The sequence below is a fragment of the Paroedura picta genome, chromosome 4 (assembly GCF_049243985.1).
Source record: "Paroedura picta isolate Pp20150507F chromosome 4, Ppicta_v3.0, whole genome shotgun sequence".
Taxonomy (NCBI): Eukaryota; Metazoa; Chordata; class Lepidosauria; order Squamata; family Gekkonidae; genus Paroedura; species Paroedura picta.
Window position 1 is genome coordinate 45883189 of NC_135372.1, and position 25453 is coordinate 45908641.

A 25453-nucleotide genomic window follows, 5' to 3' on the forward strand; every position below is an offset into this window, starting at 1 on the left:
TGGGATTGAACTCCCAGCCTCATGGGCAGATCTTTCAGACTACAGGTCTGCTGCCTTACCACTCTGCGCCACAAGAGGCTCCATCCAATGTGTCTATTCTCTTTAAACTGCCATGCTTGCTGGGAATAAAGCAAGCAAAAGGATGTGCTGAAGATATGGATGGAGCCATATTTCATAGCTAGCTGTCAGAGATTCTTCAAGCAAATTCCAGGAAGAGATGATGATCCATGAAGGTGCAACTCCAAGCCAGCACCTGAGGGGCTGTATAGATCAGTTTGCTTCAGGGCTCTTGGAAAATGTCAGTCCACTCCTGCCCAAATCAGAAGTTGTCATGAGTCCCGTGGTCACGGCTATCATTCCCCACTGCATGCCTCTTACCTCTGGGCTGAAGACTTCAGAAGGGACAGGTGGTATCTTCCAGGGTGCCAGGTTTGGCCCTGGAGCCATGCTCATCCCTGATGTAAACAAATATTCCCTAGTTTGCCAGAACACAATTGATTTTCATTGCAAAACTGTAATTAAGGTGTAGGGAGAGATTGAAAGGGCTGCCTGTCTGAGCAGATGGCTGGGGCTTGAAGAGACATAAAAGAGTGCTCTTCTGTGATTCTGTGAAGTCTTCGGTGATTTCAATGAGAGGAAGTTAAGAAAATGCCCATGGAAATCAGTTGGGCAAAATTGCTTAACTTTGACAGGAGTGTTTCCTTGAACGTGCTCATGATAGCACTAAGTCCCAGGACTTTCTTCCATGGAAACAACATGGAATTTATTATACTATGGCAAAAGCTTTCTTAAGAGAGCATGTTCTCCAGCTCAAAATATTTGAACTATAACAAATTTCTTGATATTTATGTTTAATAAGACCATACTTTTGGGAACATGAAGGGCTACTGGTGTTGTACTCCAAGCAGGACCATATACAGCAGTGGTCCCCAACCCCTGGTCCAGGTGCCGGTCCGTGGATCACTCGGTACTGGGCTCCTCCTTGTCCTCCTCCCCGGCTGCTGCCTCAGGGGCTGCCCTGCCACTCTGCCACCAGCTCACCTTTGGTGCTCTCTCTAGCAGCCGCCATGGCTGCTATAGCAGCCCCCTTGTCGCGGCACTGCACAGCTACTGCTGGCAGTGCCCCCTAGCGGTCAGCGGGAAGTCAGGGGCACTGGGGGGAAAGCAAGTGGAGCAGGGGCTCAGGCAGCGGCAGCGACGTCCCTTGGCAAAAGACTACGCCTCCCCGCCAGGCCTCAGTAAAATTGTCAAGCGTTGACCAGTCCCCGGTGATAAAAAGGTTGGGGACCACTATTACAGCATCAGTGCAATTTGTGTAAGCATAAGAGAACTTCTTATATGCTACAGTGATAATAATGCAAATTGTGGTGGCAATCTACAGGCCTTGCATGAAGCTACAGATTCATATACATTACACCATCGTATAATCTACAAGTCATGAGTCAAAAATTTAGATCAGAAAATTTGAGCCATCACTGATAGTAGTACAGAATAATATGTTTTCACCCGCCTGGAATTTATTTCTGCATATGGCAGGGGAGGCGGCAAACTGGGGCTCTCTCCAGATGACCATGGACTACAATTCCCATGAGCTCCTGCCAGCTGGCAGGTGTTCATGGGAATTGTAGTTCAAGAACATCTGGAGAGCCCCACTTTAGCCAGCTGGACCTTAGACTTGCTATATTTCTGTCCCTATTTTTGCCTTTCGATTCTAGTCAAAAGCTCTGTCTGATGACATGATAATGTATGAGAATATATTGTCCTACCCCCCCCCCCCAACAAGACTAACATCCTTTAAATTCTGTGATCAGACCCAGGTTACAACACCAAGTACCAGACTGCAGCTTCTGCTAGCACCATGTCAAGGTATTTAATATTGCCAACTGTGTTTTTGAGTTGTGATAAATAAAGGCATGAGAACAAGAACGGGTGGGGAACAAAGAAACAGCCATGATGAGTTTACTAAACCTCAGAAAGCTGACCAGGAAAGATTATCGCAAGATAAATGAATACAGGGTACAGCTAGCAGCAATGTGCAATGCAGGTGTGATCATAAGAGAACTCCATGTCCACAAATGTCCTTATCCTGTGACATGTTTGGAGGGGGTGCATGGTGAGAGAAAAAGAGAGTGTGCTATACATATTCCTAAAGTACCTTTAAGTCCACCTGCATTTGTTCAGAAGTGAAGGAGCAATAAAGTGACAGAGTGCCTTCTCCCCCCTACCTCCAACAGTACTGATTGGATTTCCAAGTTGGCTGTTCAAGCTGACATCTAATGCAAGGGGTGTGTGCCCTTACAAGCGAAAAGCAAACAAATCCCTGGCTCTGTAAAAGACTTCATAAGGTCTGCTCACCGTATTAGAATACACAATGTTTGGGGAATGTCAGATTAGCTGCCGTTGGCTTCAGCCAGGCGCGTTTCTGCCGGCGGTTTCTGGCACCCTGCCACAACCGACTTGCTTTTCATTCATCAAGTCCTGCCGCCCGGCACTCTCACTAGGCCACTGTTCCTCCTTCCTGCCGAAATCTCTTTATATCAGGACTGGGTGCCTTTCACAGAGTTTATCACGGCGAAAAGGGTCTGCAATGCAAAAAGAGGGAAAGGAACAATGCTATTTATCAACACAGGCAAGGAGACGGCGGGAAAATGATACATTTCCTTATACGTAGCCGGAGTTTATCACCAGTTGATTTGAACTTCACCTTCCACTAATGCTGCAAGTTGGGATGACAGGCACGGTTTAATGCATCACTTTCTTTCCACTCCATTTTATTCCATAAATATGTCAAGTATTTTTAATGGAGGTTACCAAAGCAAGGTAGGTGATGCATCAAAAGGCAAAATGGACTTCTAAGTATTCCAAGAGTGAAAATTAATGGGTATCCATGTTTTGTTAAGATTTTTGGGTGAGAAAAATTGCTTATAGTCCCAGGAAAAAAATAATGCTGAAGTATTTATTTGGGGTAGTTATCTTTCTTTCAAAACCATTAGAATTTAAGTTGAGCAGCAACAATAAACACAGTGGCCCCCAAACTCTATTAAAATATATAATCAAACAATAAGTCAGAGCTTATCACTAAACATAGCTTATCTACATGCTTTGAGTTTTTCCATAAGCAGCCTCAATTTTTTTTACAGCCTTGCCAGATAGCTGCAAGATTAAGCACCTGTCTTACACTTTTCAGGAGGCTGTCCTTCCACAGAAGTGAAGCAGCTACAGAATAGGTCAGGGCCGTACCTGGCAGTATTTTGGAGGCCAAGCGGACTGCTAGGAGACCTTGTTCTGAGGAGCACAATTACCTCAGTGGTTCATATCTAGAAGCATCTAAGGTATTTATTCACACTGCAATGTGTTCTACTGTTCCCTGTTATGGGAAATAAGTTGTCATGACCACGCAAGAACTGCATTCTGAACTTTAGCTTAGCACAATTCAAGCCATCTTTTCAGAGCACCTCCTCAGTAATTGAATCAAAATAGAACGAATAGGTGGTCCTTTGAAAGATTTCTTGAAGAAGACCAGCAGAAATGTCAGGATTCTACAATGGTATATAAAATTACAGTGGACTCCATAGCCTTATATTTTACTGAGGCCCCTCCCCACCCCAAATCCTGTCCATGTCCAGCTCGACCCCCAAAGTCTCCAGGTATTTCCCAAACCAGAACTGGCAACCCTATGGCAACTCAAAATGGGATGATGCACTCTCTGAAGGAGATCATGTGGAAATGTTTTCCCCCTTTTTTAAAATTCTGAAGTAAGAAATATTAGAAAACCCAGAACACCAACCCAGTGGTAGACTTGCAAGCATAGTTCAACAAGCAGATAAACTTTATCACCTTGTTTCAACTTCATCTCCCCAGAACAGAAAGACCAAAACTGAGTCCTAAGTCAGGATTACAAAATATTCATATTCTGTATGATGGGATAATTTCTTTTTCCACAATAAAAATATGTAGGAATAAGACCATATATGAAAACTAGAATCAAATACAATACCACCATGAGGGGATTTTTGTGCTTATAATTTATGCAGTAGGATGGGAAAACCATTATATGGTTCTGTACGAAACCAGACTGTGAGAGAGAGTGTAGAAATAATATACTTTTGGCCTTGGTTTAAAGAACTATCTAGATTAGAATATTTCCCAGACTGGTTGCTGTGGTAACTGGTTGAGTGCTATTAGCGACTCCCCTCATTTGAGTGTCTGGTCATACAGAAATCAAGTTGTGTGACACCAAATTAATTTCTACACTGAGCTGAGTGGTTTCCGCATTGATGCAGAGGAAGGAGCAGAATATTCCAAGGCCTGTATTTAATGGGCTGCCTAATGACCTAGCAGAGAGTAAACAGAGAGGTAGCAGCAAAAATCTGAGGATGGCAGGAAAATGTTTCTGGATAGTTAAGCACAAAGTCGTATGTGAAGAATTAGCAAAAGGCTGTGAAGATGAAATAATCAGAAAATTCAGCAGCGGACTGCATCCAACCTTGACGAGAATGCTGTGTGAACCTGAAGAAAACCCAAATAGCCGTGTCAAAAATTTACTGGAAGGTATGTGAATCTTAGGACTCATTTCAGTTTCCAGACAAGTCTCAGTGGTAGAGCAACTACCCCAGGTTAAATCCCTCACATTTCCAGGAAATAGGTGATATTGTTGGCAGAGTTTAAATATGCAAAGGAGCTGACCTCCAGTTGCTTAAGGAAAAAATACCTCTATTTAAGTGATATATAAAAGGTAAAGGTATCCCCTGTGCAAGCACTGGGTCGTGTCTGACCCTTGGGGTGATGCCCTCTAGCGTTTTCATGGCAGACTCAATACGGGGTGGTTTACCATTCCCTTCCCCAGTCATTACTGGGTACTCATTTTACTGACCTCGGTTGGATGGAAGGCTGAGTCAACCTTGAGCCGGCTGCTGGGATTGAACTCCCAGCCTCATGGACAGAGCTTTCAGACTGCATGTCTGCTGCCTTACCACTCTGCACCACAAGAGGCTCTTTTTAAGTGATATATATGTGCATACATATTTGAACACCAAGGAGGGCCTTGCAGTCCAAAACACTTTTGGTTCTGTTCTAATATGGTTCAAGTTTATCAAGCTAGATATGTTGACTTGTTGGTCCTGTGTTATCGATTCACGATTTTTAGCCTAGAAATATGGATCCAAATCGGCCGTTCCAGGCCAACGCAGCCAGCGCTGCAGCTGCATTTGTGCTCTGAGTTACACACCAGCGGCCGGACCACCCCTCTTCCCCCGCGGCGCGGCACTGGCTGCGTCGGCCTTTACTGGCCTATTTGGATGCTACCGCGCACAGCCCTAAGTGATTTTTTCCAAAATTTTATAATAAAGCAGGTTGGGGGGGGGACTCTGAGTAAACAATGGGAGGTACCCAAGTGCACCACAATGTTGTGGAAACAGCAGTGAACCGAGGGCAAGTAATGACCAAAGTGAACACCCAAAAGCTAGAATTAATTTTGTCCGTTTTTGAAGGTGCCACAGAACTGCAAATCATTTAAATTGTTCTAAGAACCCAGCTCATGAGATTAGAGTCTGCTACTCTTTAACCAAGGATCTCAAGATTGAGCGGAGGGAGGAGGACTAGAACCCAGGAAGGTCACAGTGCAGGCATATCTGCTAACGTCAGTTGTGTTCCTGGGTGCAACGGCCTTTACTTTTGCTTATTTTGCTGATTCACAATTGCCGATTCTTTCTTTGAAAATCACGTTTACAAAATTCCTTGTAATTGGGGAGGATTTACAAGTGTAGAACATTAAGGAGGGTTCCAAGTTGGATTGGAGTCACCTGATCTTCTCTTTGCTAATGATGCATGGCACAGGTGTTATGCATCCTTGGAACGAGGAACTGGGAGGCAGGTGTAATCCATCAGCCCTGTTTATCACCTAAGATTAGGGATAAAAGGCAGAGTGTTGACTCAGCAAAGGGAGCTTCAGTGCAAACTGGGCCCAAGCACTGCACACTTTTTAGTTGGGGCCAATATCAGGTAAGGTGACCAGATTGTCCCACTTTTGGAGAGACATCTGGGGGCACCTGGCAAGTTGTACTTATGTTGAAATTTAAAAATATATATTACAATACTTTTTTTGTGTTCTATGTGTTCTATGAAAATTTTTGTTGCTCCATATAGACCAAATTTTAATCAAGACGCCCCCCCCCCCCGTGTCAATGGTGTCCTGCTTTACCAGTGTTGAAATCTGGTCACCTGAATATCAGGGCTCCTGATAGCTGGAGAGAGATAGACTTGCATTGTATGTATTAATGCTATATGGTTACATATATGTTATACTGTTAATTTCAACTGCCTGCTAATAGTTATCAATAAAAGTTAGTATTTCTCTGAACTGCTGGTGTGCATATTGACTCCAGATCCTAAAAAAGAACTATTGCCTTTTGGCAAAACAGACTTGGGGGTAATGATTAATGGATGAGGGGTGGGGGGCATTTGTTGATTAGCTTTTCAGTCATCTTCAGTATCTCAAAGAGGCATTTTTACTGAGGGTTTTTTTGGGGGGGTTGGGGAGGTTGGTAAAATTCAACCAATCTATGTCAGTGTACTGACAGTCCACTAAAATATTTTTTTTGTTTAATCTAGGTGATGATCCTGATATTAACAGAAGGCAAACCAGCAGCGAGTCATCAGAATTCTTAATCATCCTTGCAAGGTTAAAAAAGAATACAGAATCTTCAGGTGCCTAGAAGTTCTTTGCAAAGTGAGTACTGACTTATTGTGCGTCTCTGAGCTAAAGGTAAGGGCTGCAGGCTAGAAGCTCCTGTGAAATGCTGCACAGCAGTGCCCCCTGGGGCAAACCTGCTGCTCTGATGCTGCTGGTATCTGTAAACCACTGATGGCTTGGATGCTCTGTGGCTGCCTGTTGCCTTAACTTCGCTGTATTTTTGTAACCGGGGACCTTGAAAGTGACTGATACAGGACTGATGGCCATCTGCTCATTCCGTAGCCCTCATTCTGTCTCACTGCTGGGTGCCACAACTTTGACATTTGGGGGTTGTTTGATTTTCGTCTCTACTATTTGACATATTGCAAAATGGAGACATGCGTGCAAGAAAGAAGGGAAGTAGGGTGGGGGAGAAAAGTGTGATTTAGAATGTTGTAGGATATGAAGAGCTCCTTCTGCAGTGCATTTCTCCCCCCCCTCCCTGCCCCCCCCCGTCCCAAAACAGGATCTCTACTGTGAGTGGTTTCTGGGTACAGATGGCAGTAAATGTATGATATGAATGGCTACCATTTGCAGGGGTCATGGCAAGCAGATGAGATGGACATTGCCCAGGGTTCAACGCATGGCATATGTATGACATTCAGGTTAGAGGGGAGAGAATTAAGAAGAAGACTAAGAATTAAGAAGAAGACAGTGCTGTGGTGAGCTCATAGCCATTGGTAGACCTATCTTCCATGAAATTGTCTAATCCCCCTCATTCAATGGGACTCACTTCCAAGAAAGCAGTTTTAAGATTGCAGCCTGCTTCAAGGACCACATAATTACAACCAAGTATCATTATTGTTATCATTGCCAGTGCTTACTAAATTGTTCACAAAGATGAAAGCAAAAAAGAAAAGATTAAAAAGAACACAAATAGCCCAATCTTTCCTTCCCCGTGTAGAAGTCCATTGCCAGCTTCTGTTGCCAGGAGGGACAGTTGCATGCTCAGGTACAGCAGGAAGGGAAAATAAACAGCTTCTTGACAATCAACAGAAATCTCTCTAAACTTGTTGCTATGCTGAAGTTTCTATATATGCTTTAGTAACTTGGTAGAGCATTCTTCTGCTTTATGTAAATAGCAGATTCCCACACTGCAATCTGATTTTGGAAGTCTACTCTGTTTCTAAAGCATTCTGCTGTATAGAAGCAGAGTTGGTTCTCATATGCCACTTTTCTCTACCCAAAGGAGGCTCAAAGCAGCTTACAGTTGCCTTCCCTTTCCTCTCCCCACAACAGACACCCTGTGAGGTGGGTGAGGCTGAGAGAGCCCTGATATCACTGCGCGGTCAGAACAGTTTTATCAGTGCCGTGGCGAGCCCAAGGTCACCCAGCTGGCTGCATGTGGGGGAATGCAGAATCAAACTCAGCATGCCAGATTAGAAGTCCGCACTCCTAACCACTACACCAAACTGGCTCTTTTCATGCTGCTCTTCCAAGTTCCAGCAGCCTCCAACCAGAATTCCCAAACACTGTGGAAAAATCTTCCTTGGGTTAGTGACAGAGTTTGAAATGCAGAGCATTCCCTTATTGGTGATTTGTGGACTTGCTCCCAAACTACATAACCTTAATTCATTCTAGAACTGGATTTAGCGGCTGCTGCACTAGTTGATATAGTTGCTCTTAAACTATTCCTCGTTCAGGTAGCCTCTTTTTCTGGACTTGTGCAAATCATTGGAAACTCTACTATAAAACTAACAGCTGCCTCCCACCATGTCCCTGACTCACTGCCCTGCCAGTGGCCTGGTAACCTAAGTAGGACTTCACTGCAAGTGTAGCGGAAGAACAGAGCTTTATTGAATGAACTCTTTGCAGATCCCTTAAATCATGGGAAGCTGGACCTATGCTGGGATGGATTTTGCTTTTCTTTTTTTGCAGTTTTGCATCCTCCATCCCCCAGTAGCTAGAGCAGCGGTTCTCAACTGCCCTAATGCCACGACCCATACAGGAGCAGCAGCGGCAGCATGCATGCACATGCGGGCACACACGTGTGCACACATGTGCACCCACTGCTGCTGCTGCTACTCACCGCAACGCTGGCCTCCTCCGCACAGCCTTGATGATCTCCATAGCTTTCATGAGCTACGAGGCAGCATGGAGGAGGCCAGTGCCATGCAGTGGCCACCGCCAAGCTGTCTCGGCAACTCCCGGGAAGAGGCCGAATGACCCCACAAGGGGTCGTGACCCCCATGTTGAGAACCACTGAGCTAGAGGGAAATCCTAGCTATGTTCAGTTTTCTACAGGCAGCCTACAACCTGGGACCAATCCTGGTCATGGTTTCTAAACTGTAATCTAAGTTAAACTCAACAAAGGTAAATATACACTCTTACCCTTTTCATTGGGCTGTTTAAGCCCCATTCTGTCAACCGTCCTTGGCTCCATCTCTCCACCAGCTGTTTTCCAAGTACGAAAGATCCTTAAGAGGAGAGTTGGCTTAGCATCCCACATAAATTCAGTTTCTAGCACTGAACTAGGGCTTCTAAGCTGTGGTTTAAATTTTTATGCTTAGATCGTCCTTGTCTCGTCTTAAATTATTTATCCTACATTGCACATTTCCTATGTGACTGACAGTTTTCCTTTTCAATATTTCATCATCATTTTTTTCATCCTGTTTTTGCTATGGTGTCCAATTCCTCTCCACTGACCAAGAACATGAAAGAATTATATATATATAATAAAACAAAAGTAGAATTTTAGGTAAGGCAAAAATCTACTTATGGATACCCAACGTCGTTTTAGGATTGAGTTGTTGGGATAAAACAATGAGTAAGATATATACACCCTTCCCTAGAACATCTCAAAGAATAGCATGGTCTTAAGCCAGACCTTGACAAATCTCAGCTATCATGCCACCAGGGTGCCCAGAAATTTTACTGTGGCACCTAATATTTTAGCGATGGCTCTCCTATTTAATTAAATGGAGCTTTTAAAGAAATAGTGGAATGATCCAAAATACTGGAGAAGTTATGTTATAGTTAGGGGGTCAGCTTTTTGTTGTAGCAATGGCAACCAGAGCTATCCTATATTTACATCATATTGTTCTTCTACATATCTCAACCAGAGAAGCATACGGGATTCTCCCATTAACATTTTATCCACACAACAAGTGGTGACTACACTTGTCAGCCCTCTCTAAAATATTTCTTCTTTAAGTCATCCTTCATCTAGACAGGGAAGGAATATATCTCTTCTCTGGTCCCATATTGGTGTGTTCATTATTTATTTAGGATATTTCTATACTGCCTCTTCAGTTTGGTGGCCTCATGCTCAATGTAGCTTCCAATTAAAATGACATAACATAACAATATATAAAAACAAGCCATTCACAAGAAGCCATGAAATCAGAATTGCACAGATCTGGAAGAGACCACAAAGGACCATCCGGTCTAGCCTCCACACCTTCTTCAGGGACTTCTCAGGACTTACACACTCCAGTCTCCTAAACACTTCCAATGAAGACTTCACCACCTTCTGAGGTGCCATATTCCATCTATGAACAGCCCGCATAATCAGAAAATGTTTTCTAATATTTAAGTGGGATCTCCTTTCTCATATTTTGAGTCCATTGCTCCTAGTTCTTGTCTCTAAAGCTGTAGTAAGCAAGTTGGCCCCCTCTTCAACTTGTCTACCTTTTACGTAATCACAGCTATCCTATCACCTCTTTCCCTTCTCTGATCATAGAATCATAGAATGATAGAGTTGGAAGGTTCCTCCTGGGTCATCTAGTCCAACCCCCTGCACTATGCAGGATACTCACAACCCTATCGCTCACCCACTGTAACCTGCCACCCCCTTGAATCTTCACAGAATCAGCCTCTCCGTCAGATGGCAATCTAGCCTCTGTTTAAAAATTTCCAAAGATGGAGAACCCACCCCCTCCTGAGGAAGCCTTGTTCTACTGAGAAACCGCTCTTAACTGTCATGAACATCTTCCAGGTGTTTAGACGGAATTTCTTTTGAATTAATTTCATCCCATTTGTTCTGGTCCGTCCCTCTGGGGCAAGAGCGAACAAACTACATGTACTCTCTCAGCCTCTCCTCATAAGGCATGGATTCCAACCCCCCAACCATTCTCAACCATTGAATATAGAGATCATAATATAACTATTCATGAAACACAGATGCAGACCATTAGAAAGCTGATAAGATAAATCCCCTACTTAAAAGCCTAAGTAAAAAAAAAATGTTTTGTCCTGGTGCCTGCAAGAAAATAAAGAAGGCATCAGCTAAGTCTTAAGGGCCAAGTGTCATTGCAGCAAACACCCGCCCTATCTTTAGTCCCCACCCAACTCACCTCTGAAGGCAGAGACAAAGAGAAGCAAATCTTAACTGGAAGGCTGGATACTACAGGAGGAGTTGATGCTTCAGATACCCTGTCCCTGAGCTGTTAAAAACCTTCAAGGGAAGAACCAGCATTTGAACTGTGCTCAGAAACAGATGGGTAATCAGCAAAGATCCTTCAGCACAAGGATAACCATTCTGGGCCATTTTCAAAGGCAGCTCCATTACATTAATTTTTACAGTTCACAGTAATGGGACAGGGTAAAAGCCGGAGTGGGATGGAACGGGCATTAAACAAACAAGAGTAGCACCAAAAAACAGCTGGGTCATTACAGACACTTGGGAACAATGTTTTCCAAATGAAAAGGCAGAAATCCCACACCTCTATTAACCCTTGCCAGACAAAAAAACCTCTGGAACACACAGGGCCATTTCGCACGGCTTCAAAATAGCACAATGGTTGCTAATTGAAAACGCTACTAATTTGCCTTAACGCACGACGTCGCAGACAATCTGCAACACTCCTGAAACCAATCAGCAAAAAGCGCTTCGTTGTAGCGCTTTCAGGGGAATCCAGAAAAGTGGATTCACCCTCCGGATAGCGATACACTCCTGCAACCAATCTGCAACACTAGCGCTAAAGACCTGTGCGTTACCATTGTTGCGGGTTCTTCAAAGTCCCTCCTCCTGAGCCTTTCCTCCAAACTTCCGGCGAAGCGATCGCCATTTTTTTTTCTCCGAGCGAGCGGGGATAAACGCACCAGCGAGCCTCTTTCTGTTTAGAGGCTTCCCTGGCTTCAGTCCTTCACCTTTAGTCACTAAGCACAAACCACATAAAAGCCCGTTTGCTGAAATAAAGTCCCTTTATTTTTTACACATTAATTCAGCCGAAAATCGGGCCCGTGAGAGGGGGGGGGATTTTTTTTTTTATCACTCGAGGCAGCGTGCCAACGATCATACAATCAAACGACAGCTCACATTAGGCAGCTGGATGGGTCACTCCGTTGCAACGAATCTACCTAGATTCGTTGCTATGGGTCTGTTTTTTTTAAAAAAAAACCTTTCTTAAAGGGAAAGGGGCTGTTTGGGAGCATGCTAACGGCTGCCCATTGGCTGCTTGACGGCCAGGGGCGGGACGAGCTTGGCAATAGCGCTTCCTTTCTAGCGATTTCTGCCGAGACTGGAAGCCTGTGGGAAACGCTAAAAAACGCAACTGATTCCACTACAAAGGCAGGTATGCATAACGACGAATTCCACTATTTTAAATGGCGATTTTTCATTCCGCAAACAATTTGCAACAAAGATCCCCGTGCGAAAAGGCCCACAGAATAGGCCAGAACAGGCATTTAACAAATGAGAGTACAAATTAGATCAATTTTGAAATTCAAGATGAGATGGAGTGTGTAAAAAACAGTGGGATGCATTAGACATTTGAGAACAATATTTGGAAAATGAATTGGTGAAACTCTTACCCCTTTATTAAACTGTTCCAGGTCTGACTCCCAGAGATTTTGCTGATTGACTAGTTCAGGCTGACTGCTGCTGCTGCTGGAGGTTCCTTCTTGCCTGATTGGATTCCCAACGCTCGAGAAGACTGCACTGGTTTGGGTGGAGGGAATCTCTGGAAAATTTTACCTTTTCTTTTTTTCTCATTTCTTAAAACTTGTTTCTTTTTGGTCTCACACTTAGGGTTTCTACAGATGTGTGGGTGGCTGTGGGTGAGTGGGAAGACTGTGATATTTCATTCTCTTTTTCTGCACTTTCTGGCTTTAAAATTATTTAGTTATTTAAAAACCCTTTAAAATCCTATTTTGATTTTCTCTTTGGTTTGTGCTGTCTTTGTGGGGAGGCTGTGTGTGTTGGGGTTTTTAAACTTTGGTTGAGGCCAGAGCAAGGAAGATCTAGAGCCCCTCTTCATTCAAAAGCAGGTCTCCCCAGACCCCTGAGGTGCTGGATGGGAGGTTATGGAGTGGGTGGGGTTGAATTTTTAGTTCACCGCCAAGCTATTGTGGATTTTAATGTTGGATTGTACCTTTTTATGTGGTGTTTTACTGGTATGAACTGCCATGAGACAGTTTTTCCAATAGCAGCCGGTAAGAAATCCAAATAATAAATAACTTTTGATTCTGTATTCTGGTTTATTTTTCCCCCTGGAATTATTTGCTGTTAAAAGTTTTGCAATTTGGTTTGCTTGAGCTTGTTACTATTTCATTTGAGTGATATAATTTCTTGTTTTTTTATTATTTGGGTTTGTGGCCCTGGTAGTCTCTTCCTGCTTGTTGTTTTTGGTTTATTGGATTTGTAGACTGTTTTTGGTGTATTCATGCCCCATTCATATGTGTTTTGTTTAACTTTGTTTCCAGGTTTTGGACTTGGCAAGTCAAAAACAGAAGTATTCAGATACCTGCTGTATGTTCTCTGACTTAAAGTTGCTTGTAGTTGCAGGATCCTTGGCTTTGTGTTGTTATTTTTTCCTGTTGGTTACTAGTTGGTACCTTTCCCCCTGGCCTGTCTTAGACCAGGTTGTTACAGTGGTTGGTGTTCTCAGTTTCTTGGTGAAATCTAAAATTTTAGTTTTCACCAAGACTAGGAAATGGAACCCCCTTTAATGGTCAATTAATAGGTTCAATATTGAGCAGATTAAGACATTATATTTGGGGATTCTGTTCTTGGAAAATCTTGGACCCCCCCCCCAACATAGAGCAACATTCAACAAAGCAAAACCATATGCAAATGCTATAAATTGGCTCATCCATAATAAAGGAGGGGGGTATTCCAAGTGTCTTGTTAGTTGGAATGTTGGCTCAGCATATTTCTATCATGAGCAAATCAAAAGTGTTTTCTTTTATCAAAAAATATGTCCTAGAAACTGATTGCTGTAGTTTGTTCTTAAGATCCTGCCTTGTTTGCTCATCCTTGTCTTTTGGTCTTTCTTTTCCAAATTCTTTACCTTTCCCCCATATGTAGTGTCTTACCATCCCATGATATTGCAGAGCCTTCTTATTCACAAAATTGAATACTCAGTGGTTCTACAGGGGAAATTTCTGAATATACTTATTCCAATAGAATTTGTTCTTGTCTGAATAGGATTGATTCATCATTTCATGTTTTGCTTGAATGCAGGCTTTTTGAGAATATAAAGGATCATTATCTTAAACTACTAATTGTTTAGTAATCCCACTACATCCTGGAAACTCATTCTTCTTTGTTTAGTGATAATAAATGAAACACAAAACACGAAACACGAAAAGAGCCAAAAAACCCTTAAAAATAGAAAGCAAATGAAGAGACCATGAAGTATATGGTATTGGTGATAATGGCTAGAATAATCAATGCAGAAAAATCAGATGTCTGTCCAAACTGAGAAGAATGGGGAAAGCTTGTTGATGATGCAGTAATGGCAAAATCAACAACTTATTTGCAAATGAGATCTATTTTGAAATTCAAGAAGAGATGGAGTGTATATTTTTACAAAAGCAGGGGATAAGCCTAGAATGAAAAAAAAAGTTTCAAAATAACATTAACATGTATTACATTGCAGAAATAGAATGCAAATTTAGAATCTAAAGTTATAAGAAAAATAGATTTTGAAGAAAAACATCCTTATTTTCAATGTGAGAAAAATATGTATTATCACCCCCATGAACACAACACTGTGTATATTAGAAGTTGTGGCAAATATGTAGAAAAAAAGAAATATAGATCATATAATATTTGTTAATGATGAAATTAACAGTATAGCTGTGAAACATATTGGTTATGAAATTAGAAGTTTGAAATGTAAAATGTATTTCGTAAAGAATGTTTTGAGGATTATACTAAAGGGTCTGTTGGGAAAGAAACTCTCTTCTGGTTTTATATTTGACTAGTAGTCAAACCCATTGCATGCTGAAATGCAGTGGGCACTAGCTAGTGGCTCAGGGTGGGTTACCAAACCCTCCATTTAGAACAGTGGATGGGTGGACTGGCTGGGCTGTCAAATACTATGCCAAGATCAAGCAAGTCATAGGACATGTGTGTTCTTGTGTGTAATTGTCCCCAATAAATCAAGAAAATAATGCTCCTAATTTTATCCTGAGAACATCCCTGCAAGGTAGGTTAGGCTGACCAATTGACTGATCTAGGGCGAAAGTCCAGGAGATCCCCAGGCACCGTCTGGATATAGATAGAAAGACTTAAAAAGTGTATTTATTCTCTATTCAAAAACTTGGAGGTTGATAGAAAGACTACAAAAGATTATCAAAAACATTCTCTTCCTTATTCAAAAAATGGAGATGTTCAAAAAGGCAGAGCAATTTTTAAGCGTTTTCTATGACATTTTCCTCAGTGGCACAACTAGGGATAAAATGTGTATAAATTTCAAATAAAAATAAATTACAAAAAGCATTAATGGTCATTATTGTGAGTTACTCACTCAGATCAATACTCTACACAATCATTTGTACAGCTGAGTATCTTTCTGAAACAATGTTTGAAATAATCCATAATGATAACCAGTTACAAGGAATCAGAACAAGCAAAAATAGTGCATGTACAGAAGCAAAGGCATTTTGTTATTAGAACATACCTTAATAGACTTATTCAGTAAAATCTTCCTCAGTATTAAATGCAGTGAACTGGGGGACCAAGTATATGTGTCCTCAGCTAAGTATTCTCATATGTCCACCAAATTAACAATGGTGAATCTACACTTAAATACATAAATTCCTGAAGTTTATGTAAAATTTTAAAAGAAACATTTACAAAAAGCAACTCAGATCCATATGTAAACCAAACCCCCATAATTCATATCTTAAGTGATCTGGTGGAAATACCTACATATACAAGATGGCATTTACAAAGACTGGCAGTCTTCAAGCAAAGGTTGGATACACACTTTTCTTGGATGCTTTAGGATGCTTAGGGCTGATCCTGCGTAGAGCAGAGGGTTGGACTAGATGGCCTGTGTGGCCACTTCCAACTCTATGATTCTATGAAATGACATTCTGACATCCAGCCGTTCTGTGACATCCTTTATGCATGCACCAGGTAGGCAGCAGACCTCTCAATAATCACCCTGGAAAGGAAAGCAGTGGGAGAGCCTGCCAGCACTCCCCCTGCCCCAAGCAGGCCCAGCATGGCCTTGCCAGTCTTCGGTAGGCTTGTCCGAGTTGGGGGGGAAGGCTAGCGCCCATTGTATTTTTCATACAATGGGCTTTTCTGCTAATCCTTTATATCTCAAAACTTATAGAATCATAGAGTTGGAAGGGGCCATACAGGCCATCTAGTCCAACCCCCTGCTCAACGCAGGATCAGCCCTAAGCATCCAAGAAAAGTGCGTATCCAACCTTTGCTTGAAGACAGCCAGTGAGGGGGAGTTCACCACCTCCTTAGGCAGCCTATTCCACTGCTGAACTACTGACTGTGAAATTTTTTTTCCTGATATCTAGCCTATATTGTTGTACTTGTTACTGCGTGTCCTTTCCTCTGCAGCCAACAGAAACAGCATCCTGCCCTCCTCCAAGTGACAACCTTTCAAATACTTAAAGAGGGCTATCATGTCCCCTATAGGGATATCCCTTGGCAAATTTCTTCCTTAGGCATATTTTGGGTTTACTCGAAAGATCTCATCAACTTCCAACTTAATTTCTTCCTCATTTCCCCCCAATTTCTCGCACGGAATGTTAACTACACTTGTATACTCTTGTATATCTTTTCCTTGCAGCTCTTGTAGTGCCCACAGTCTTAAAAGTCTTTTATTTTGTCTCACTTCCATACTCTTTCTTGATTCTCCTTCTCCAGACTTTCCATCCGATCTTTTAGCTTTTCCAGTTTTTCATTCCCAATTTTAAAGTCTTCCAATAGTTGAGATAGGCGCTGTTCCAGTTTTGTGATCTTTGCTGTTTCCTGTTTAATATTACTTAAATCTTCATCAATTTTATTTATGTCATTCAAAATCTCAGTCATTTGTATTATTCTTGTCATCATTTTCTGCATATTCACTTGATCTGGGGTGAGGGCAACAAATTCTGTCCTTTTTCTTTCTAGGTATCATTGTTCCTTTTTTGAAAAATATTATCACTGTTCCAGAATTAATAAGCCAACAACCAGAATCTTCTGTTACTTTGCACACCTGTTCTCCCTTCCCCTTTTGACTTCTCCTTCAGCATCTTAGTCAGGGATGGGGTATTTCTATCATTAGTCCCTACAAAAATAAAGAATCTACTCTCAGGAGTTTATTTCTTCAACAATACAGCTTCCAATTTGCATTTCAATTGCTTATTCACAATAGTATAAGGAAATGAAAGGTCACTCCAGCCCCAGTCCCCTCAGGGTCTTATGTGCTGATAGAGAGTTCTTTCTCTCCTGCCATGGTGAGACACTGCTCTTGGATTACAGTCGCCACAACTGCTTCTCCTTCACAGCTTTCACCTTTTTCAAGCACTAGAGATCACATGGTGCTTCTCCCTTATACTGGAGAACTCTAAATTTGCAGGTAATTGCAGGTTTTTACCTGCATTCTCTAACACGAAGAAGCTCTCTTAATTCAGAGCCAGCCAACTGCATCTGTTTTGTTCCCTCCTTTGTTGTTCTGTCCATGGTGATATTGAACAGTTTAGGGGACAATCGAGTTCCTTGCTTAATCCAAGATTGCAACCTAATAACCTCTGTCTTTTTCTCTTTCATTTGTAACCTTGTGCTATTTCCTTCCATTTTACATCAAGTCAATCCTATTATATGATCATCTAATCCTCTATTTCTTAAGGTCCATCCAACACTGTTTCAGAGGCCTTTGCAATATCAACCAAAGCAACAGCAAGCTTATTAGTTTTGCGCTTCACATTCTTCATAACAACTTTTACAATTTTTCTGAGCAGCTGAAAGAAGGTCTAAAACCTCATTGCTTAAGGACATACTTCCTGCAATTTTGCAGTTAAACTTCTACAAAACAATGTAAGTACCACAGAACCAATAGTGAGTGGATGTCAATTTCCAACTTCTATCAAATCCTTCTCATCATTAATCCTCAGCAATTAATATTGATTTATGCTGTATAACCACTAGGAGAATAAAACCCATAATCAACTATAAATTTAAAAATTCACCTAATCTCCTCCCCTCAGGGTCCATTCTTTTCAGATGAGCTATCATAATTCCATCTGGTCCTGCCACAGTTTTGCGGGTTTTTGCATGCCTTCTAAATTTTTCCACACCTCTCTAGAAGAAGTCAAATTTCTAAAATATTAACTTTTCCAAATGATTGAAATTGTCCTTAATCTTCAAACTGGTAAACACTTTCCTATTTCTTCCAGTATGCCTCAAAATTTCCTCCATCTCTATCTGGCCGTGTGCCCAGTAGTTCCATCCAACACATATTCAACTGCCTTTCTCCTATTTTTTGTATACTGCGTTGCAACTTCTTAGAACCATATATCCTACCACCTCTTCTCTTGATTCAACTTGCCTCCTTATTCTCCCATCTACCTTTTCTTGTCCTATTTGCCATTCCTTCTACCTTTTTAGTTCTCTGATTCTTTCAAAAATTGAACTAGTAACTCCATAGTCATATCTTCAACTAGCTGTTGTATATTTTCCCGCCCCTCAATCCAAGACTCTAATACTACTTTTGTTTCTACTAAATACATTTTCTCATAATCTCTTTTCATCATCAGCTATTTAGAATACTCTTGTAATTCTACAAGTTTCGCACTAATCTCTCCTTTACTTACCCAACCACATCTTCCTCAGTGCCGCACATGTGCGTTTGTGGCCGTGCATGGTGCAAATGCGCATGCGCGGCAGCCGGATCGCCCTCCCCCCCCCCACCGGTCCACAGCCTAATAAAGGTTGCGGACCACTGCTGTAACCATTGTTCAAGTGGTCATCTGTGCAGGCACACATGGCGACTGCATGTTTCTAGGCTTGGAATTCTCCAAGGAATACAACTATTTCTCAACAAAGTGGAGTTTTATGACAACAGTTAAATATGTTAACAGTAAGAGGAATGGAAAGGAAATTGAACTATCTAAACAAAGACATTTTGAATTTGTAAATCAGAAAAAAAATGGTTGATGTATAAATTAAGGAAAGAGAAAAAATGATTTGGAAATTACATGAAGGTACTGTAATAACAGGTAATGTGTCTATTAAAATATTCCATAAGTATTATTCTAATTTATATAAAGGACCAGACATTCATCTGGTAAAATTGACAAATATCTTAAAAGCAAAATTTGCCGAAGCTTACAGGAGGCCCAGTGCCTGACTAGGAGATATGCTGACTATTTCAGAACATTCCCAATATGTCTCCCAGAGAGTTCAGCACTTGGCAAATACCAACTTGCCTCAAAATTACACTCCCATCTGGTGGAGCAATTTGCTAGTAGAGTCTTGGGCCCTGACAGTACTGACAAAGCATTCTTCATATATCTAGTGTATGTTGTGTTCTGACACTAACATCTGGGATGGAAAGAATACTGGAAGGGTGATCTCTTGGTTGAGATGAATTTGTGATACCGAATTAGAAACAACACAAAGTCTTACTATTATTTTGTCTATGTAAACTTTCATTAAAGGAGGGTTACAGTGAAGTACCCATAGTTCACTTACCCTTCTTGGGGAGGTAATCACTACTCAAAAATTGATTTTATTACAGACAAAAGACAAATCAGCACTGGCTATGTCCTGAATCCCTTACAACAGTGGGAGTGTCATAGGGCCAGAGTTGGAGCTGTACAAATTCTTCATTATTGGACGGTTGTGGCTCTGAGGCATTTTGCCATTTGGATCAACTGCTCTGAATACTTCTTAAAGTCATCTGTTGGGGATGAAGCTGACGAGTCAGCAATGGGCTCTTCTAGAGATAGCATCAAAGTGTCATCTCAGGCTGCTTGTGACATTTGGTAGAGTGAGTCCTCAGAATCAGAACTGTGATATGGGGAAACCCATAATGGAGTAGTACGGGTACTCATGGTCCTGTCTGGATCTTGTGGAAGATTTCACAGGTTGCTATAAGTATGAAGCCTGTGGGTGTGCCCATTGTTCCCACTGCAATGGTATCATGAATGGAATTGGGCCGCATGGATTTTGCTGAAATGGTCACTGATTTGGTGGATGTGGCTTTGGTTGTCCTTTGTCTTGTGATACGGGTGAGCCCATGGGAGGGACCTCAATATTTGAGGAATCTGGGGGGTCTTGGTACCCTTTTCAATGGTGAGGGCATATTAGGAGTGAAAATGAGTCAACATTGAGCCTCAATGGTGCTGGGGGAACTTTGACTTAAAGATCGTTGTGACCAGGATGAGGAGAATTTATGACCTTGAGCAGTTGGACTGCAATGCCATGATGATGGAGATAACCGATTCTGAGGGGAGATTGAACAGTGCCATCTTGTCAGCAATCTGACTGGACTCTGATGTGAGTGTTTGGCTCAGCCTTTGTCACATGTCCTTTTAGGCAGGAAATGGACCTCTGTAGACATAGGGGAGGGGAAGAATTCCCGAGCCTAGAAGCTTCTTCAGAAAAGCTTGGAAGCTCTTCTTCACAGCTGGCAGGCAACCATGCTGTCCCCATGAGTTGTCTGTGGCCCATGTGACACAGAAGCCACAACAATGAATGTGAAATACTTTACTTGGTGCTTTCCTACTTGGACTTTTTGCTCCATCTTGGCTTTTTTACGCCATTTGTTTTTCTCCTCCCTTACACACATTATAATTTGCCAGTTACTGCTTTCCCATTTTTTCTTTAAGTTTATCTTATGTTTTTTTGAGATGTCTCAAAACACACAAAAAGCTCAGGGAAAAATAGGAGGGCAAAGAACAGCAAACAGTATTGTTTGTCAGAGAGGGAGGAATCTTATGTAGTTATGAACTCAAGCTGGGGGGAAAAAACAGTTCAGAGAAGCCCTTGACATTCACTGTTGTTCAATAGCATATTGTTCAATAGCCAGCACTGGAAACATCTCATTTTACAAGAGTCTTCTATTCTTTTATTTTGTTTACTATTAGATATATCGGTGATGATTCTAGGAATCAGCATTATTTTTAATATTTTTAATGTCTCTTATAGGCATATTATTTTAGGCCAACCCATGGGTGGTAGGCCTATTCAGTGTGATCAGACAGCAATACCACTTTTGGTGGTTTTTCAAGCACGTAGTTTCCACTACCACTCCCTTTCTATTTTGTTTGACTACTTTCTTTGCCTTTTTTTCTGAGGCCAACATATTTCCACCTTTTCTGGAACTCCTTGCTCTCAAAAATTTCAGGAAAATGTCAGGCCCCGATCTCATATTATCAAGAAATAACATGACTGTGGCCTTTCCCAAGCTATTTTTAGAATGATGATTGTGTTATTTCCAGCTTTGGAAGGCAAATAACTTGAGAGAGGCCTCACTGACACCATTCCCCCACCCCCATTTTTGAAAATGGCAAAGCTTTAAGACTCCAAATAATAAACGTGTGAGATAACACAAAGCTTCTTTCTCATCTGGGCAGATCAGCTTTACCATCATCCTAAAATCGGGGTGGAAGAGCAGGAGTTTTTAAAATGTTTCAAGATCTGTGGGTAGGGAATGTAATCTTAATGTTAGCTTGTGTGGTGTGACAAGTATTCTCAGGGTTAATCCCCCCCTCCCTGAAATGATACCACAGAAGGTACAATCATGCTCTGAAGTATTTGAGGGGGAAGGTGTATAGTAGTCACAGAAGCCTTTCTGGAGTGTCCAAGAGCATTTCAATGCCTTTTGGGCTCATTGAACACAAAATATCAAAGAGTCGCTAGCTAGACTTCTCTCCCTCATAAACTTAGACCAACAAGATTTGGGGGGGGGGGTATATGTTGATTTGCAGTGGGGCATGTAAGCTGCAAGGAGACACAACACAGATGTTCTGACTTTTAAATGGCCACAGCTTTAATACATAACAAGGTTGGCACCAATGAGAAGAAAGCCTGTCCTGCCAGTCAGCCGACTGGTTCCTTAAACCCCAGACTCTGAGGAGGCGCCTTAGAGCTCCTACCCATTCTCAGCTTGGAACTCAGATCTCCTTGCATCTTGGAATCCTGTTCTACCTTGGAAGGGACCTCTTTGTGGAGGCGCCAACCTCAGTTGGCTACCTCCAGGTCCTCTGGCCAACACGTCTGTTTAAACCTACCCAGCCGGGTTGGCTTCCCCATTGCTGTGCCACCTCTTAGGAGGTCCCGCCAACCCCCCAGGGGCTCCTGTACGCAGACAGGGCCCCTACCAACAGGCTCTTTCTCATGGCAAACCCACGCAGCTATGTTAATAAATTTTTAACATGCAACCCAATACAACCAACCAAAATACAGCATTATAGGGAGGGAAGCTGTCCGTCAAAGAGCCACAGCAAAGAGGCAGAACGTGAACATGTGGCGCCTTAACTAGGTGTGCTCAGGTCCTTCCCCCCATCGCTCCGCTGCAGTGTGCCACCTCCAGTCTCCATGCATGTGCCAGTGGGCACATGGTCATGCCTACCTTTCAGTCACCCCTGTGCCGCATCAACACACGGCCTTGGTAAGACCCAGCTATGCCATTTTCAAGAGCCAAAACTTCCTTCATTAAACGTTAAATAAGCCCTTATCCAGATGGAATATATTGCTGATTGCATTTGAGGAGCTAATGTTCTATTAGAACAACCAGATCCTTTGTGAAAGTGACTCTTCTATTATACCAGCTTTTATTCTTTTAAATCAAGTTTATTATTTAATAATGTTTATGGTTAGTTTATTAGCACACTTTACTTCAGAGCCCAATGTAGGACAAGAATTTAAATGAATACAACAGTGTGTAATAACCCTCTTCCAGAAATGATTTTTGGAGTAAGAATAAATGAAACCTACAGTAATTGCTTTGCCATTGTCAGGGGCAGGATATTGGGACTGCCTCACTCCTGCGCCTTAAAAAACTGCAATAGCCGCTATTTGTTTCCAGGTACGATTAATTTAGGGGTAGGATTGCCAATTTCAGCTTCTGAAATTCCTACGGGGGAGGACAGGGTATGGGGATGGTGGCGTTTCAGGAAGGAAGGGAGCTCAGCAGAAAAGCGATGCGATATAGACCATCCTCCAAAGCTGCCATTTCCTTTAGTGGACTTCATCTCTGGAAATCTCCAATTGGAAGTTGGTACCCCTGCCTATTTAGGAACCTTTAAGGCCCTAATGGCTTGGGAAGAGGCTTCAAGGACCACCTCCTCCCACACATTCTGACCTGTCCATTAAGACCCTCCTCACAAGTCCTGCTTTCTGTACCCCAGCCTGCAGAGAAGAGATGATAGGGACCAGAGACAGGACTTTTTTTCAGAGATACTTTTTCTGTAAATGTCCTTTCCCTTGAGGCTTACCTGGTGTCTATTTACTCTTTTTTAAAGCAAAAAACTAAAACAGGGGTAGTTAAACTGTGTCCCTCCAGATGTCCATGGAATACAATTTCCATGAGCCTCTGCCAGTGAATGCTGGCAGGGGCTCATGGGAATTGTAGTCCATGGACATCTGGAGGGATGCAGTTTGACTACCCCTGAGCTAAAACATATAGTCCTACCTACTATTAATCCTTTTCAGTTGTTTTTAGAGTGGACTTCTAGGGGGCTTTTCGCACCAGGATCCTTGTAGCAAATTGTTTGCTGAACGAAAAATCACCATTTAAAACAGTGGAATTCGTTGTTATGCATACCTGCCTTTGTAGTGGAATCCAGTTGCGTTTCTATCGTTTCCCACAGGCTTCCGGTCTCAGCAAAAATCGCTAGAAAGGAAACGCTATTGCCGAGTTCGTCCCGCCCCTTGCCGTCAAGCAGCCAATGGGCGGCCGTTAGCATGCTCCCAAATAGCCCCTTTCCCTTTAAGAAAGGTTTTTTTTTTTTAAACACACCCGTTGCAACGAATATGCGTTGCTTCGTTGCAACGGAGAGACCCATCCAGCTGGCAGGTGTGTTTGAGCTGCCGTTTCATCGTTGCCACGCTCCCCCCGAGTGAAACCCCCCCCTCATGGGCACGATTTTCGGCCGAAAACAGTGTGAAAAATAAAGGGAAAATAAATCAGCAAATGGGCTTCTCTGTTGTTTGTGCTTAGTGACTGTAAACAGCTCTGGGGAGGGACTGCAGCCGGGGAAGCCTCACTGGCTAAACGGAGGCTCGCCGGTGCGTTGATCTCCGCTCGCTCGGAGAAAAAAATGGCGATCGCTTCGCCGGAAGATCAGAGGAGAGAGCCAGGGGGAGGGACTTTATAGAAACCACAGCAATGGTAACGCACAGAAGTTTCCCGCTAGTGTTGCAGATTGGTTGCAGGAATGTAGCGCTTTCCGGAGGGTGAATCCACTTTTGGGGATTTCCCTAAAAGCGCTACAAGGAAGCGCTTTTTGCGGATCGGTTTCAGGTGTGTGGCAGATTGTCAACGACGTTGTGCATAACGGCAAATCAGTAGCGTTTTCAATTGGCAACCATTGTGCGATTTTGAAGGAGTGCGGAAAGCCCCTAGCTTGCAAACTGCTTTATAAGGCACATTTTAGGCTGTTTTGCAGTGTGGCAGAATTCTTTAATGCTGGGTTTTCTAATGCTGCTTAAAATGGTTTGTTATTTTTCAGTGATTGTTTTGCTGTCATAAAATGTCATCCCTCAAGGTCACCTCCCCCCTTCTTTAAGAAGTACGGGAAATTAGTGACCACAACTAAACACAGTATTTAAAATTCAGAGCCAAGACCTGTTGCCCACATTTTTGCTAGTAAATACATGCAGTTCATGCCATCAGCTGACCCTGGAAGAATCTCCGTCCCATTCCCAAATTGTATTCTCTCACCTGTCTGTCTTCCTCCTTTTTAGTTTCTTCCCTCTTTCTGCCACTGTGGACATTGCTCAAGATGTAAAACCCTGAAGGGAAAAAGCAAAAACACTGGGAAGACAGCAGCTTTGTTCTTGGTAATTTCCTGAGATCTTTCCCCAGTTTTTTCCAATGGGAAATGTGACAATTTGGGGGAAGTACTGAAAAAAGTTCCTATGATATTTTTCCCCCTGCCTTGGAAGGAGAGAAACATTTTCTTTGACAAAGTTTTAGCTGCAGTGTATAACATGAAGATTTTTTTTTTAATATGATGAACAGCATTGCATTATGATAATTCCCATCTATGCTGTGGGCAGCTCTATTTATTGTTTAAGTTAGACTCATTAGTATGTTATATTATTTATGACAATAGCTTATGATTGAAGGTTTCCGTAGTGAGCTATGTAACTCAATATTCAAAAGTGCAGTTAACTGTATTAAGACTGTGTGAAACTGCTGCTATGCAAATAGCTCACTTTCTATAGTACAGAGCTTGTATTTTCCATTTTTAAATATTTATTTTTTACCCTTCCTCTCAAATGGCAAAAAGTGAGATACGTGTGCTAAAGTGGCATTGTGTATAACAATTTTCAAGTGTTGCTGTTTTTAGAAATGGGTATGCTACACGTGAAGC

The 25453-nt window shown here is 42.2% G+C and overlaps 2 long non-coding RNA genes across 4 annotated transcripts in view; one reads left to right on the forward strand and one right to left on the reverse strand.

Annotated features, from left to right (window-relative positions):
* Window positions 1-25453, reverse strand: part of LOC143835293 (uncharacterized) — an 86749-nt gene that overhangs the window by 25485 nt on the left and 35811 nt on the right. For 2 of the 3 annotated variants that reach the window (XR_013230067.1, XR_013230066.1), the window contains exons 2-3: window positions 24799-24869; window positions 2356-2582 (exon numbers count right to left, since the gene is read on the reverse strand). This is a non-coding gene — a long non-coding RNA (uncharacterized LOC143835293). Of the gene's footprint in view, window positions 1-1410; window positions 2583-24798; window positions 24870-25453 lie in introns of those variants that run through there. The other variant, XR_013230065.1, reaches the window with a different exon arrangement.
* On the forward strand, window positions 5945-14798 carry LOC143836772 (uncharacterized). The gene is made up of 3 exons (XR_013230727.1): window positions 5945-6000; window positions 6610-6727; window positions 12506-14798. It is a non-coding gene; the product is annotated as an uncharacterized LOC143836772 (long non-coding RNA).